Source organism: Toxorhynchites rutilus, chromosome 1 (assembly GCF_029784135.1).
Source record: "Toxorhynchites rutilus septentrionalis strain SRP chromosome 1, ASM2978413v1, whole genome shotgun sequence".
NCBI classification, from domain to species: Eukaryota; Metazoa; Arthropoda; class Insecta; order Diptera; family Culicidae; genus Toxorhynchites; species Toxorhynchites rutilus.
In genome coordinates, this window is record NC_073744.1 from 18,245,469 (window position 1) to 18,259,802 (window position 14,334).

The following is a 14,334-nucleotide window of genomic DNA, read 5'->3' on the forward strand; positions in this document are numbered from 1 at the left end:
TCACATTGTACACTGACGACTTTCTCTCAATCAATAATGTTTAATCATTATATAAAGTTTCAAATTACCAAATATATCATAGAATAAAAGAGATGATTTTTGGACATTAAAATTTTATGCGGGGTGATTTGGACCGTCTGTGGAGTGATTTGGTCCAGTGCAGTCTTCCGTGTTTCACATTGAACACTGGGTACGAGACGAACAGTGTTCTCCCTACTCACGCAGTTTTATGTTTGCAGACAAACATTATTTTTTGTACCCGTTGTTTAAGAATGTGTCATGTTTGTTTCCCATGATGTTCAAACATGATGTTCAGTTTCTCTCGCATTTTCATCCCAAGCAACAGCAGTGTGTAGAGTAAAAGAAGCGAATTAGACAGCACACCACCACCACTCAACACACGGTGTGTTGGTGCGTTGATATGAAAAGGGAAGGGAAGCATTTATCATGACAATGGTGCAGTCGCTTCCCCAGACTTCAATTGGCAACATGCACGCAAAAAAATCTCATAGAAACTTCTTTCTATTCAGAGAATGTTTTCTTTGCACGAAACCAAGGATTATATAATCAGACTTGCAAAATGTGCATGAACTCATAGCCTCTTAGTTCATGTAATTTTTGTAATGCGAACTAAATTTCAAGTTCGTTTCTGTGAAAAAGTATTCTACGAAGAAATATTTTAGGATGAATAATTTTTTTCCGTGCTTGAAAAGAAACGAAACGAAAGCAATGAATACTGCGACATCGGGTGATATGTTTGTACATGATGTTCGTGAATTATGAACATCGTGTTTGTTTACAATGTTTATGTTTGTGTATCATTGTTCGCGTTTGGGATAGACATTCAACACTAGCGAAAATCATGTTTGAATTCAAACAAAGACATGTAATTTTCACATCGGGTGGACATGTGTAAGTGTTTGTCGGAAGACTGGTCCAGTGTGTGTTTCATCGAAAAAAAAATAAAGGAGGTTGTGTTCAAGACACGACCGCATTGTTCATGTAGAACTACGCTGTTATATTATTCAAGTCGCTTGTTTATAACATCGGATATTATTTTATAACACAGATAAATTTTAGATATAACTGTTCAGTAGAATGGTTTGGTCGCTGTGAAATGGTTTTTTTTTGTTGTAGAATCAGTTGACGATAATCGACTGATGATTCATTATTGCCCTCGCAGAACAATAAACTATACAGAGCCATACATTGGTGGCTTGGAGCGAGTATGAATAAGAACACTTCTCATCATTTTGCGCTATTCTCAAAAGAAACACTCCTGTTTATATTACTGGCCTCGAAAAAAGTTGCATTACTTTCTCATGCTCGAGATAAGCGCAGCTGTCATCCTTAGTGGAGAATATTTTGTTATTGGCAAGCGAAACCAAATCACATACAAAATTCCAGAACGACAGTTACTTTCTTTGTGACTAAATGAACGAAATAAACTCATTTTATTAATCTCAATACCCTCAAAAAGCGTAGAATTGCTCCATTATGATCAAGATTAGCGCAAATGCAATCATATTTGAAGGTAGTTTTGCGACTGGCACGCGAACCCAAATAACTTACATCATTCCAGCACGACATTCACGATGGTCTGGCTTAATATTCCCCAAATAATTATTTGGCGCAATGCATTGATGCAATGTCTAAGACACTAATGAAGCCCTTATGACGACGGAAAACAAGTGATTTTAACTGCCTGGAGTTAATGAAAAAGACAGAATATTTGCCTCAGCAGAGATTCGTTACCTACCCTACCCATACCCTAGCGCAAATATTTCCCTCCCGCTACCTCTCCTCCTTGTTTATATTTATCGTTACGGCTGCATTATTTGCACCACCAGACAATCATAGCATCAAAAAATTACACGATTTTTGCATCGCTAAAATTCCCGGGTATCCGCACGAGAATGCTTGCTGCTCATCTCCAGCTCTTGAGATCTAACGCTTTCTAATGATTCGCCCAATGCTTCGGTATCAGAAAATGGATTGATTCTTCTCTTATATCTTCCGACGATGTTCCGGAGAAGAACAACCTTCCCACAACCACAGTCCATAGGCTGTTGTCGCAATCGTAGAACGTAATTAGAAATTCTTTCGTTTGTGCCTTGCTTCATGTTCCTTAGCTTATAGCATTTAAGGACGTTTTGCCAACGTGGCTTCAAATAAGCCTCCAATCGTTCTGCCGCGATGTCATACCAAGGCTTTTCAAGTAACAACATCGAGATAACTTCAATTTCTTTGAAACTCCTTAGCACCTTCTAAAACTGTGGGCCTCCCAAATGAAGCACCTTGAATCGCTCTAGCTTCTGATTAGTGATATGGTACGATTCAAAGTAACATTTAAGGGACCCTATTTACTGAAGCCATTATTGTGCCTATTTGCCATTCTCAATTTTTCACATCTAAACATGGGCAACAGACGACTCTCATCCATTTGAAGCGAATTCGATCACACAAAAAAAATGTTAATAATCTCAAATTTTGAGCCCCACGAGCCGTAAAATGTCTGAGACAAAATACGATATTTCGAGGTATCTTCTTCATTATAGAGAACTGTTTCTGATATGTTCTGAGATATTTTCTGACGAGCCAGTCCAGAAGGGTAAACTGCTCTCTATAAAACAAGAAAAAAATGCTTCATTCAACCTCATGCTTTCAGTTACAATAACTTTCATCATACCAGCTCACTAGCCATTTTATTTCACGTTTCCTGCCGTCAGCTGCAGAAACTTTTCATGTTTTGTCAATTTTACGTTTTCACCCCCTCACTGCAGAAACTTCTCTTATTTTGGCCCTCTAGTCATTAAATTTTATGTATCCAGCCCCCTAGCTACAAAAACTTTTCATATTTTGACTTTCTGGTTACTCAATGTCACGTTTCTAATCCCCTAACTGCAGAATTTTTTTTTATTTTGGACTGATATCCACTAAATTTCACGTTTCCAGCCCCCTAGCTGCAAAAACTTTTCATGTTTTGACTATCTTGTCACTTAATTTTACGTTTCCAGCCGCCTAGCTGCAGGAACTTACCTTATTTTGGTTATCTAGTACTCAGTTTTACGTTTCCAGCTCCCTAACTGTAAAAACTCCTCTTATTTTGGCCTCAGATTCACTCAATTTCACGTTTCCAGCCCCCTAGCAGCAGAAACGTTTCATGTTTTGGCCATCTAGCCACTCAATTTTACGTTTCCAGTACCTTAGTTGCAAAAGCTTTTCATATTTTGGTCTCCTAGCCAATCAGTTTTACGTTTCCAATCCCCTAGCAGCAGAAACCTCAATCATTTTGACCCCTGAGTCATTCACTTTAGCGTTTCCAGCCCCTAGCTGCAGAAATTTTTGCGACACCCATATGCTCAAATTTTCATAAACAACAACTTGTAGCGATATTCCTACCAGATATAACACTTTTGTCTAAACATTGGCATCATACCAGTACACAATAATTAGGAGTTGAGTTAGTGTTAAAGCGAGACAAAGAAGGTGTTGGCGAAATGGCGTTAGCAAAAGAACACATGCACAAACGGAAACGGAAACGAAAACGGAAACAGAAAGGAAACGGCAAAGAAAACGGTAACTCGACAGTCGATGCTCAACGCTCGATGCTCACCGTTCAACGGTCAACACGCAAACACAAACGGCCACAAACATAGCAAAAACAAAGGATCGGTTTAGGACCACCCTGACTTTTTTCAATCAACGACATGCTGGATACTACAGGTAACAGGTAAATTCAATCTATATAGCTTGCTTTGAAGAGCAAACCATAATCAATCGAAATTGGCTGGTTTTGATATTTTTCGAGAACCACAAGAATATCTAACTCATTTTCCGTACAGGTAAAAGATTTAGCTTTTGGCGTAGAACCACGTCTTTCATTAAGGGTGCCAAATCAGAAAACAGGTCACGTTTTTATGAAATAAAGTTAACGTTAATAACTTTTTTTGCTGCGAACGGATTTTGACGATTTACATACCAAACGAATCGCAAATTCCCTAAGATTTGTTTTTCATGCTATATACTACAATCCCCTGGTGTGTAAATGGTTTAAATTGATGAAAACTAGAAGCATTTTCATTTTCCCATACATTTGTCATTTGTGAGCTTTCCTACCCATGCCGTCAATAACGAGCAACTTATCGGCGATCAACGGAGGGGAATGATTTAAAGTATCCGAGAACAAAAAAAAGAAGAAGAAGAAGAACGCAGGATTTCGCTGAGGCAAACTTTCAGTATGGTTCCATGTACGAAGCAATAAGCATCGCTCGTTTCGGATTGAGCTGTGGTAGCGACCAAATTACTTACTCGCTGATGTCTCTGGCATTGCAATCATTACATCATACTGACGCCATTCCATTAAGGTTCTGAACTACACAATTGTGTGGAGAATCATCAAACCAGGCTATCATCGGCTCATCAAGAAAATAATTGTTCAGGAATTTTGTGTGTGATTTGATCAGTAACAAAACTATCTCCACCAAGGATGAAAGCTAAGCTAATCGAGACCTGAAATATTTATAGAAAGGGCTTCTGTTGAGACGAGCGCAAAGCGGAGGACTTGACCAAAATAACAGCGTAGTTCTACGTCAACGATGTGGTCGTGTCTTGGACACAACCTCCTGTTTTTTTTTTTTTTTAAGCATTGAAACACAAACCGGGGTTTGGCGTCGAATGGCTAGAATGAAGGGACCAAGAAAAAGGTCACCATATAACCAGATTGTCAGAGTAGTGACACCTTTCATTTGACACTATAAATTCGGTAGGTAGTGCCATTCCCGAGATCCAAGGGGTGGTCGGCTCAAGGCCACCGGACGGATTAGGGCAACCTTCCCCTACGTTGAATGTAATTGGAAAAATAATTACAAAACGTTCAAACCTTCTGATTTTTTCATCCATTTTTCCCTAATCTATGCGCAACTAAGTTCGTACTTCTTCTTCTTCTTTTTGGATTTAAGAGGGTTTAAACTTTTCAGTTCATTCGCCTCTAGAAGCTCGCACTGTTTTATGAGAATGCAACTCTATCGGGAACAAATGGTTGTAAATGAATCATTCAAAACATTAAGCTGGGGAAAAAGTAATCCATTTTTTGCGTGAAATTCAAACTTTATTTAAGATGCTTCGGATTGTCCAATTTGTGTCAAATATGCACCGGTTTGTTATATAATTTGTTGCCATTTAAAAGCTAGCCTCATAATGCCTTTCTCATAGAATATTTGGTTCTTATTGGCTAAAAACTCTAGTAATCGATTTTCACAATCTTCTTTTAATCCTAATTTCTTAACACTCAGAAAATTTTGCAATGCGAAGAAAAGGTGGTAATCACTCAGTGCCAGGTCAGGACTATATGGTGTATGCATCAAAACTTTCCAACCAAGTTCCCGGAGTTTCTGGCGAGACACTACACCCAAACTAGCGTTGGCAGAAAACATTTCATCTTTGGCACAAATGATGCCATTTAGTGTGTCTAGAGAGTCAAAAGCGCAAATAATGAGCCCCGTTTTAAAAGCTCAAAATGGTTTGTATGTATGCGTGCAGACATCTCTCTCTGTTTTCTTTTCTCATTTCATTTGGGAATGTGCCAAAAAAAAGTCCATACGTCGTCAATGGGGATCGAACCAAGGCCGGCTGGAATGTAAAGCTATGTTAAACGACCACGCTATCCACATGGCTAATGATGCTTCAGCAGTTGTTCAGCAAATACGTGATAATATTGCACTTGATTTTAAAATTAAGTTGGGAAGTGTTTTCTAAGAGTGAAAAGCAGCGCATGAAGGAGAACAATATCTATCTCGGTCTGGCCAGTGTATGTGGCGAAGTATGCGGAAAGCTTATTTATCTTCTGTTTCTCTCGCTCGTATTAATCTTATATTGCTGTACCATGTGTATTATACAAATGCTTCCCAGTATTTGTAAGTCATGACATTTTCTATTATGTTAGGTCTCATTTAATGTCAAAAATCGGGATAACAAAACATGAGCTAAAAATCAATTTTGGGTGTACAGACATGTGTGGCCTTGCATTGTCCAGATGGAACAGAACACCTCTTCTGTGGGCCGTTTCTGGTCAATCGCTAGCTTCAAAAGGTCTAGTTATTGACACTAGAGATCTGAATTTAGTGTTTGACCATACGGAAGCAACTCTACCAAAGGTGACCATAGCTAGGAACGGAGCTTCCTTCTTTTTTCTTGACTGCACACCTACCGAAAATGGAATAGTTAGAAAATTAATTTGCAAAATCTTAACTTTTTGTCAAAATCCTAGTAACCTGCTGATAGCCACCCATTTTTAGGATAAAATTGATGTTTTCAGAACTGAGAAAAAAATAATTGCAGTAGATCGAATTCAAAAGCTAAGCGATCCTCAAGTGCCGTTTATGAGCAAAAAATTGCTTACATCAAAAGTACAGTTATTATAATGTTGTTTTTTTCTCGAGGAAAAAATAACCCGCTGTCCTACTTAACTCCCCTTCACCAAATTGAGCAAACTTCGTCAGAAGACACAAGCTGTCATGGAATACCCCTGCATATTCGTACGTTTTACTTGTCATAATCCAATTGGGTCGAAGCCTTTACACCCGAAAAATTGAAAAAAAACAAGGAACAAAAGCCAACGCAAGCGCTACCAAACATCTGCCTTTGCGTGTGGAGGACTCTGAAAACCCAATTGTTTGTAATGAACGCAATAAACGTAACGAAGTAACGGCAAGTGTTGTGCAGAGACCACATATCCCGTCTCTCCTCTTCTGTTTGCTCATCCTGTTATCCAATTTTATCAAATGTTATTCCGTTCAATAATACGAACTATAGGGTAAATAAAAATGTATGTTAATAAAAACCCCAAAAATGGCAGACAGGTGTAAAGCCAAACGAGAAACAGCAGCGACAATAAAGATAATTGCTCATTACAGGAAAAAAAGGGGTTGATGCGCAAAAACTGAACAGCTTACGTTTTCCCAAATTCACCGTTCCGACACATGAAAAGTCAAAAGTCGTATGCATCCATCCGAAAAATGATAGATATGAGTCACTGCATACGGTTGCAAAAAACCAGCGTGCAAACAGCGAACATGTCATTACTATCTCTAAACAGACCGGACCTGCCACAACAAGTTTCGAATTTGAGCATTGACAAAAGCGAATGCGACGTAGAAAAGAGTTCATTGAATTAGAAAACATTGAACAGACACCAGACGGCCCTGATGGCTTCATAGTCGCCGGCTTCACCATCATCATCACCCTCGCTTCTTGGCGTTTCGCGCGTTTCGGTTCGCAAATTTTACTGCCCCCCGCACCCCTGACGCACTAAGTACACAATTATTCGCGCACACACAAAAAACCATTTTTTTATCTCTCCCTCTACGGATTTATTTCAGTCTAGTATATACTACTCATTGCACACTTGGTGTGTTTCCCCCAAACAAACACAGAATTGTTGGCTGTTGGACGTCAGCATGGCGGTGGATGCACGAACTCAAGGTCGTCTGTGTTTGTATTATCGTGTGCAACAGTGGAGTACTTATTTCCTTGTTTCGAAGCTTTGCTGCAATTCGAGTTTTTCGGCGGACCACGCTTCGCCAGCCAACCAACGAATTGACCCATTTCTGCCCAGCAATCTCAGACAGACGCAAGGTTTCGAAATTACATCGGTTCAAGAACACCAAACACAATTGGAACATTCCCTCTGAGTGGCTTTGCTTAGTGGTCACGTCAAAATAGCACTCCGTGCAAAATAATTGGGTTAGGTCTTGGACGCCTGCTGGATGCAGTCATCGAACTGATAAGACGGTGCGTCCCTGAATGGAAGTCAACAGCATGTTGTGATAACTGGCAGTGTCAGCTCAGATAACAAAACTCTGGACAAGAGGAACGCGGCCGATTTAGGTCAGTTTTTTCACTTCGCTTAATCGTACTCGGCACTGCGAATACACTTTGTATGTATGTTTGATTTTTATTTTGGGTTATCAGATTGCACGAAGTGGGCAGACGAGTGACGTGCTCTGTAATGGAATGAAAGTCCCCAGCAAACATTAAATCGTATAATTTTGCACGTGCCAAGTCTTACAAGAAATCCGAATAAATCATAATCGCATATAATATCAATCAAAGTATTTATCGTGTATATTTGAAGTCGCATAAAATGTAAAAACTCGAGTTTATATACTATTATCAAATTAAGTCGCAATTCGGTATAATAAACATAAATTTTATGATGTACATTGTCGTAAAATATTTATTTATTTTTTCTCTATTATAGTGACTTTCAACACATTTTGGCTGGTTCGTCACGTTTACTTCCATTTTTGGAAGAATGTCGGGAGTGAGAATTGAACTCGTGATCTCTGCGTGAGAGGTATGGATGTTACCACTACGCCAGATCGCCTCCACGTGTCGTAAAATATATTTAATCCGCATCATATGCGTATATTACGCTGATGCAGTTTGTGTGTCGTATAAGCGTATAATTTAACTCGATTCAGTACTGTAGTGAATCGTGTTGCATGTTGAAGAAAATCATGAAACAGTAAATCATATTAGATCCCACTAAAGAACATATTACATCATATTGAAATGTCAATGAAATGCTGATGCACTCGAAAGTTTTAACCGATGTTGAATTAAATTTCAGATAGCCGCGCGAGATAGCTGGTGGATGATAATCCAGACGACCGGAGTTCGAACCCACATCGGAGCAGTTTTCACCAAACATCAATCTGTGCCATTTTAAACATTCATATTCCACTCCCAACACAAGTCAATCAAACAATTAGTATTTCTACAAACATAAATACTCATATATAAAAATGGCGATTCGTGAGGCTATAATAAACATTTCACGAAAATATTTTGCGCCATTTTTTTTTTATGTCAGTAATAAATCGTATATGAGCATGGCAAAAGTCGTATTTAGTGCTTTGACAATTCATGAATATATTCATATTAGATCGCAATTCAATTTCAACATAATCGCTATTATAGCCGGTCAAAGTTGCATATTCATCCATACAAATTCGGTAAGCATTTGCCATGTATGTATATGGCCTCCACTTTTGCATGCATATGCCAGTTAGGCGCATTATATGCCAACCAAATTTTAGGGCATATGGGGTTATATATACGTTTGTTATGCGATTTAATGTTTGCTGGGTCCAGGGCACCGGTTTACACGTGGGTGCCGTCTATGAGATTATCTGTGTCTTTCGTGATACATAATTTTATAAAGTGACACCATAATTATTTGAATCCTTTATAGAACTGACCTAATAGCAGAACTCGTAACTCATTAATGACCAGCTGTTCGAAAAATCGAACAACAACTTTGATGATTTTTCATGTCTTCGGAATGCAACCATATGGTAACATTTTTATATAACTTCATTGGTCAATAAATTCGGTACCAATAATAACATAAGCTCAAAAATAACAAAACCTAAAAAAAATACAAAAAAATGGAAAATATCTACAGTATGACTTTAATAAAAGAACACTCATTGTGGTGTAAGAAAAACTTCACTCGTTGTCAAACCATACCAGAAGATGTCAAACCATATGACAACTGTTGGTGAAAGGGCTGTTAACTAACTTATATTTTTAATTTGGTTGAAAATTGTACCACTTAACTTTTACAAGCGCTGTCCGAAACTGCCCCCGTCGCGATTCGTTCGTTTCGCGTGGACGCGTCCCCCGGGGGGCAGCCCTTTCCCCTATGTGTCGGAAACATAGGTGGAGCTATTTTTTTATAAGGCAGTATTCTAGTCTAGAAATTTGAAAAAAATACAAAATTTTGATGTAGAACTACGTCTTTCATTTCTGTACCGGGGTGTAAGTTCAAAGTTTCGAAAACGAGAGCGTGACACTTGGAGTGCAAGGTTTCGAACGTTAATGACTTTTTAGTGGGTGAACGAATGAACTGAAAAGTTTAAAGCGTCTATAATTAATCACGTTTGTTCGTTACATTTAGTTGTGAGAGGAAAATAATGGGAAGATGGTCTCGCTCGCTCGCTTAAGGTCTTCTCTCCCAACCCCATTTCTTTTCTGCCACCGGATCGAACAGAGCGTTTAGCGAAAACCGAAGTGTAGGTGACAATTCGATACAGATTGTTTACAAATGGTAGCAATGGCTATGGATTTGATAGCGAAGAAAATGAAATGTTTGATATGGTGTAGAGAATATTCCACCATATTAAAGAAACCACATTGTTTGATAATAACAGGAGTGTTGGGTATTATTTGTGCTGAATATTTTCGAGGTGAATTCGATTTCTCTTTGAACATTAATAATTCTTTGCCAGCTATGCGAAATGGATTGTAATCATCTTAATCAAAAGATAAAATGAGTTATATAATTATGGATTATTGATCCGAAAACTTGTTTCAATTACTTAAAAAATGCTTGGAAAACAGATTAATGAGATTACAAATCAGTATTTTTTGTTTACTATGATTCAACATCCCATTGAGAGATTAGATCTGATTCGAAACTTTTCGCCAATAAACCCGATCCATCCCCAACTCCCGGCTGCACCGATTCTTGCCAAGTCCTGCTGCACCTGGTCCAACCACCTCGCTCGCTGGACTCCTCTCCTTCTCGTTCCTACCGGATTCAATGCGAACACCTTCTTCGCAGGGCTGCTGTTCGGCAATCTTGCAACATACCCTGCCCATCGTACTCGTCCTTGGCGACTTTCTGGATGCTGGGTTCGCCATAGAGTTGCGCCAGTTCGTAAGTCATTCTCCTTCTCCTTTCTCCGTTTTCCTATACACCACCTTATATTGTTCTGAGCACTCGGCGTTCGAAAACCATGCTTCCATGCTTCCATGCCCATAAAGAATAACCGGTCGAATTAGGGATTTGTACATGGCACACTTCGTCGGAGTTTTTTGGACCTCAAGGATTTGCGGAGCCTATAGTAGGCACGACTTCCATTGACTATGCGTCTTCGAATTTCACGGCTGTTGTTGTTGTCAGCTGTTATCAATGAGCCAAAGTAGACAAATTCCTCTACCACCTCGAGCTCGTCGCCGTCGATCACTACCAAGAAGAACTCTGTTGCGATCAGTCCCTCCTGCTAGCATGTATTTAGTCTTAGACGCATTGATCCAATCAGCCCTGCTTCATGTTTCAGTCGGGTATACAAGTCGGCTACCGTCGCATGTATTCTTCCGATTATGATTATGATTATGATTCCGTCGGCGAAGCACATAAACTGACTAGACTTGTTAAAAATCGTGCCCCGCATGTTGAAGCTCGCTCTCTGCATAACACCTTCCAGCGCCACGTTGAAGAGCAGACAGGAGAGTTCATCGCCTTGTCGAATTCCCCTGTGAGTCTCAAATGATTCCAACAGCTCACTTGAGATCCGCACACTGCACCACACACCGTTCATCGTTGCCTGTATCAGTCTTGGTCCGTCGTCGAGCAATCGGGCGTGAATCCGGCCTGATAACTTCCCACAAATCTACTTACTATTGGCGATAGACGGCGAAAGAAGATCTGAGACAGAATTTTGTAGGCACCATTCAAGAATGTGATGGCACGATAGTTCCACGTTCATGAAAATGTTCACTCCTTTCATAGGAGAAACATCTGACAGCACGCGGAAAAAAGGTGCAAGAAATTTATTTTCAAGCAAAATGCACTTTAAATGGAATCCTTGAACAATCGACATAAACCGTTAGTCATTCTCAAAGTCGATTTCACCCGAAGAAAGTCATGCTCTGTGTCTGGTGGCATTGTGAATAAATTTCGTTTTATAAGCTTCTATCATATAACTGGTCGATAAATTCCAATAAATACAGCTACTAGCTGAACGAATTGAAGGCAGGGATCCGTTCAGGATTGGTCAATATAATAGGTGTCGTATTACACCAGAGTAACTTCAGACCTCATATCTCTTTGACGGCTCGGCAAACAAGTTTGAAGTTTTTCTTGGATATGCTATTTCCAGATTAAGCTACTTCAGATTATCACTTATTCAATTCACTGCTAAATTCTCTTAAGAGCAAGAACCGTGACTCTTTTTTTATCTTTAATAGAGAGATTTTCAGCCGCAAGCTGGTTTATCTCGTAAAACTGTGATTCTTTGGATAACATAAAAACAGAAGACAGTTTTTTGATGAAAGATTGTACAAACTATTATTTCATTCTTCTTCTTATTTTTGGCTTCAAGAGTCTTTGAACTTTGGGGTTCATGATATGCTTCGGATTGTCAGATTTGGGTCAAATATGCACCGTTTTGTTGTGAAATTTATTGCCTCTATAAAGGTAGCTTCATGATGCCTCTCTCATAGAAGTATTGGTCCTTATTAGCGAAAAAATCTAGTAATCGATCTTACAACCATCTCTTGATCCCAATATTCTATCTCTAAGGAAGTTTTGCAATGCCAGGAAAAGGTGGTAATCGCTTGGTACCAGATCGGACTATATGATGGATGCATTAAAACATCCAAATCAAGCTACCGTAGTTGTTAATACCCTGTAACTTACAACTAAATGAAACAAACACACAAAAAAAAATATTGTTTTAGTGTAAAATGACACCTTCACAAAAAGTATATACTTGAAAATGTATAATCGATATTACACTACCGAGAAAATAATGGATTTGATGTTCCTCAATCTAATATTACTATTTACTATTATATCGCAACTTCTCCAGTAGCAATACTTTTGAGAATTTGAATTCCTTACAGTGATAGTGCGTGATTAGCTTGTTTGATAGTTACAATGTAGAACGGCTCGACAATCATCTGGTCGAAACTGTTCATTAAACATCATCATATCTTGTTCGGTGATATTCAAAATCAACACACAACAAATATCGCAACGTAATCCTACGTCAAACATGCGGTCATGGTTTGTACACAAACCCTTAAACTTTCTTGTTTAAAAAAAACAGAACGATAGAAACAAATATCAAATAAAATTGAAAACCTAGTTCAATTATCTTCTTGAGTTTTTATCCAGACAAAATTATTTGTAGAAAGTAAATGAGTTTTTTTCATGCTAATGAAACAAATGTTTCTCTACAACGAATGTTTGCGATGGTACAGAATTTTGAAAGAAAAAAGTACAGTTGGAATTTTTTTTCCCTTCCAGTACACATGAAAATGTGGCAACACTGCTGCCAACTCCTCCTTCTAGTATTCATGAAATTCGTCATTATTGTAATCGCCATTAGAGATGTCTAAATTTTTCGTTTATCCGATTGTCGATTAATCGTGGGGTCATTTCGAAATATTCGATTCATTCGAATATTTGTCTTTCAGTATTCGATTAATCGAGCGAATATTTATTTGTTGTAATTAAAAAGAACAGACATAATAAAAAAAATATGTCATAATTTTAAAAGTTACATTAAGTACCATTTTGAAATAAACATGGTGCAGAATAAGGGGTTTTGAATGAAATGGTATTTCAGTATATTGATAAATTTACCATTTCCACATTTTTTTTTTTCTGTTCAAAATTACCTGTTTTTCGAATGTTATTGAAATAGCTGATTTTTTTCAAATATTTCTGCTTGGTCCCTATAGCTACTAGTTCAAAAGAAGTATATTTATAGAATCATTGACCACTAGCATGATATATTTTCTTTGGCACGCTGAATTTGAATACTACTATTTTAGAACGAGAGCTGAGACCACCTTCTTCAAGTCCGCATTTTACTCCAGCAGACCCTGAATTCTTCCCAGTCTCCTCCACCACCAGGGGATTATTGTTATGCTTCAACCGTAAATGGTTTAGCATATTCGATGAATTTAAACGAAACACCATGACGGTTAAACAAATTTTGCACTGTTTTTTTAAAAAATGGTTCCCTTTTTTTCCCTTTTTCATTAATCGCGATTACTTTGATATTTATTCGATGTATTCATATTTTGATTTTTCATTATTCGGTATAAAATTACTCGAATAAAATTGCAGATATTCAATTATTTGAGTTAATCGAACGATTAACCGACACCTCTAATCGCCATGTAAATGGAAGGATAAAAAACTATTTCGTTCGATTAATTCCAACAAATCTAGGTATGGATTGATAAAGTCTTACCTGTACCTGATCGACTTTCTTCATAACCAGGAAATTGAGTATTCACAACACAGAGAAATCACACATATTCGAAGTTTTTGAATACATTTGCCTGACACTAAAGAAATTGTTGGAACATAATGTTGCTTCGGTTGCTTCGATCATTTCCCAGTGATTTTTTTTTCACTTTGCATTAAGGTTCGTTCACAGAGTTCATTTAGTCTGCGTCAGAATTGTTATTAAATTACATTGCCGCTCAAAATCATTTACATACTACATGTTGTTTCTTTTGAAATTA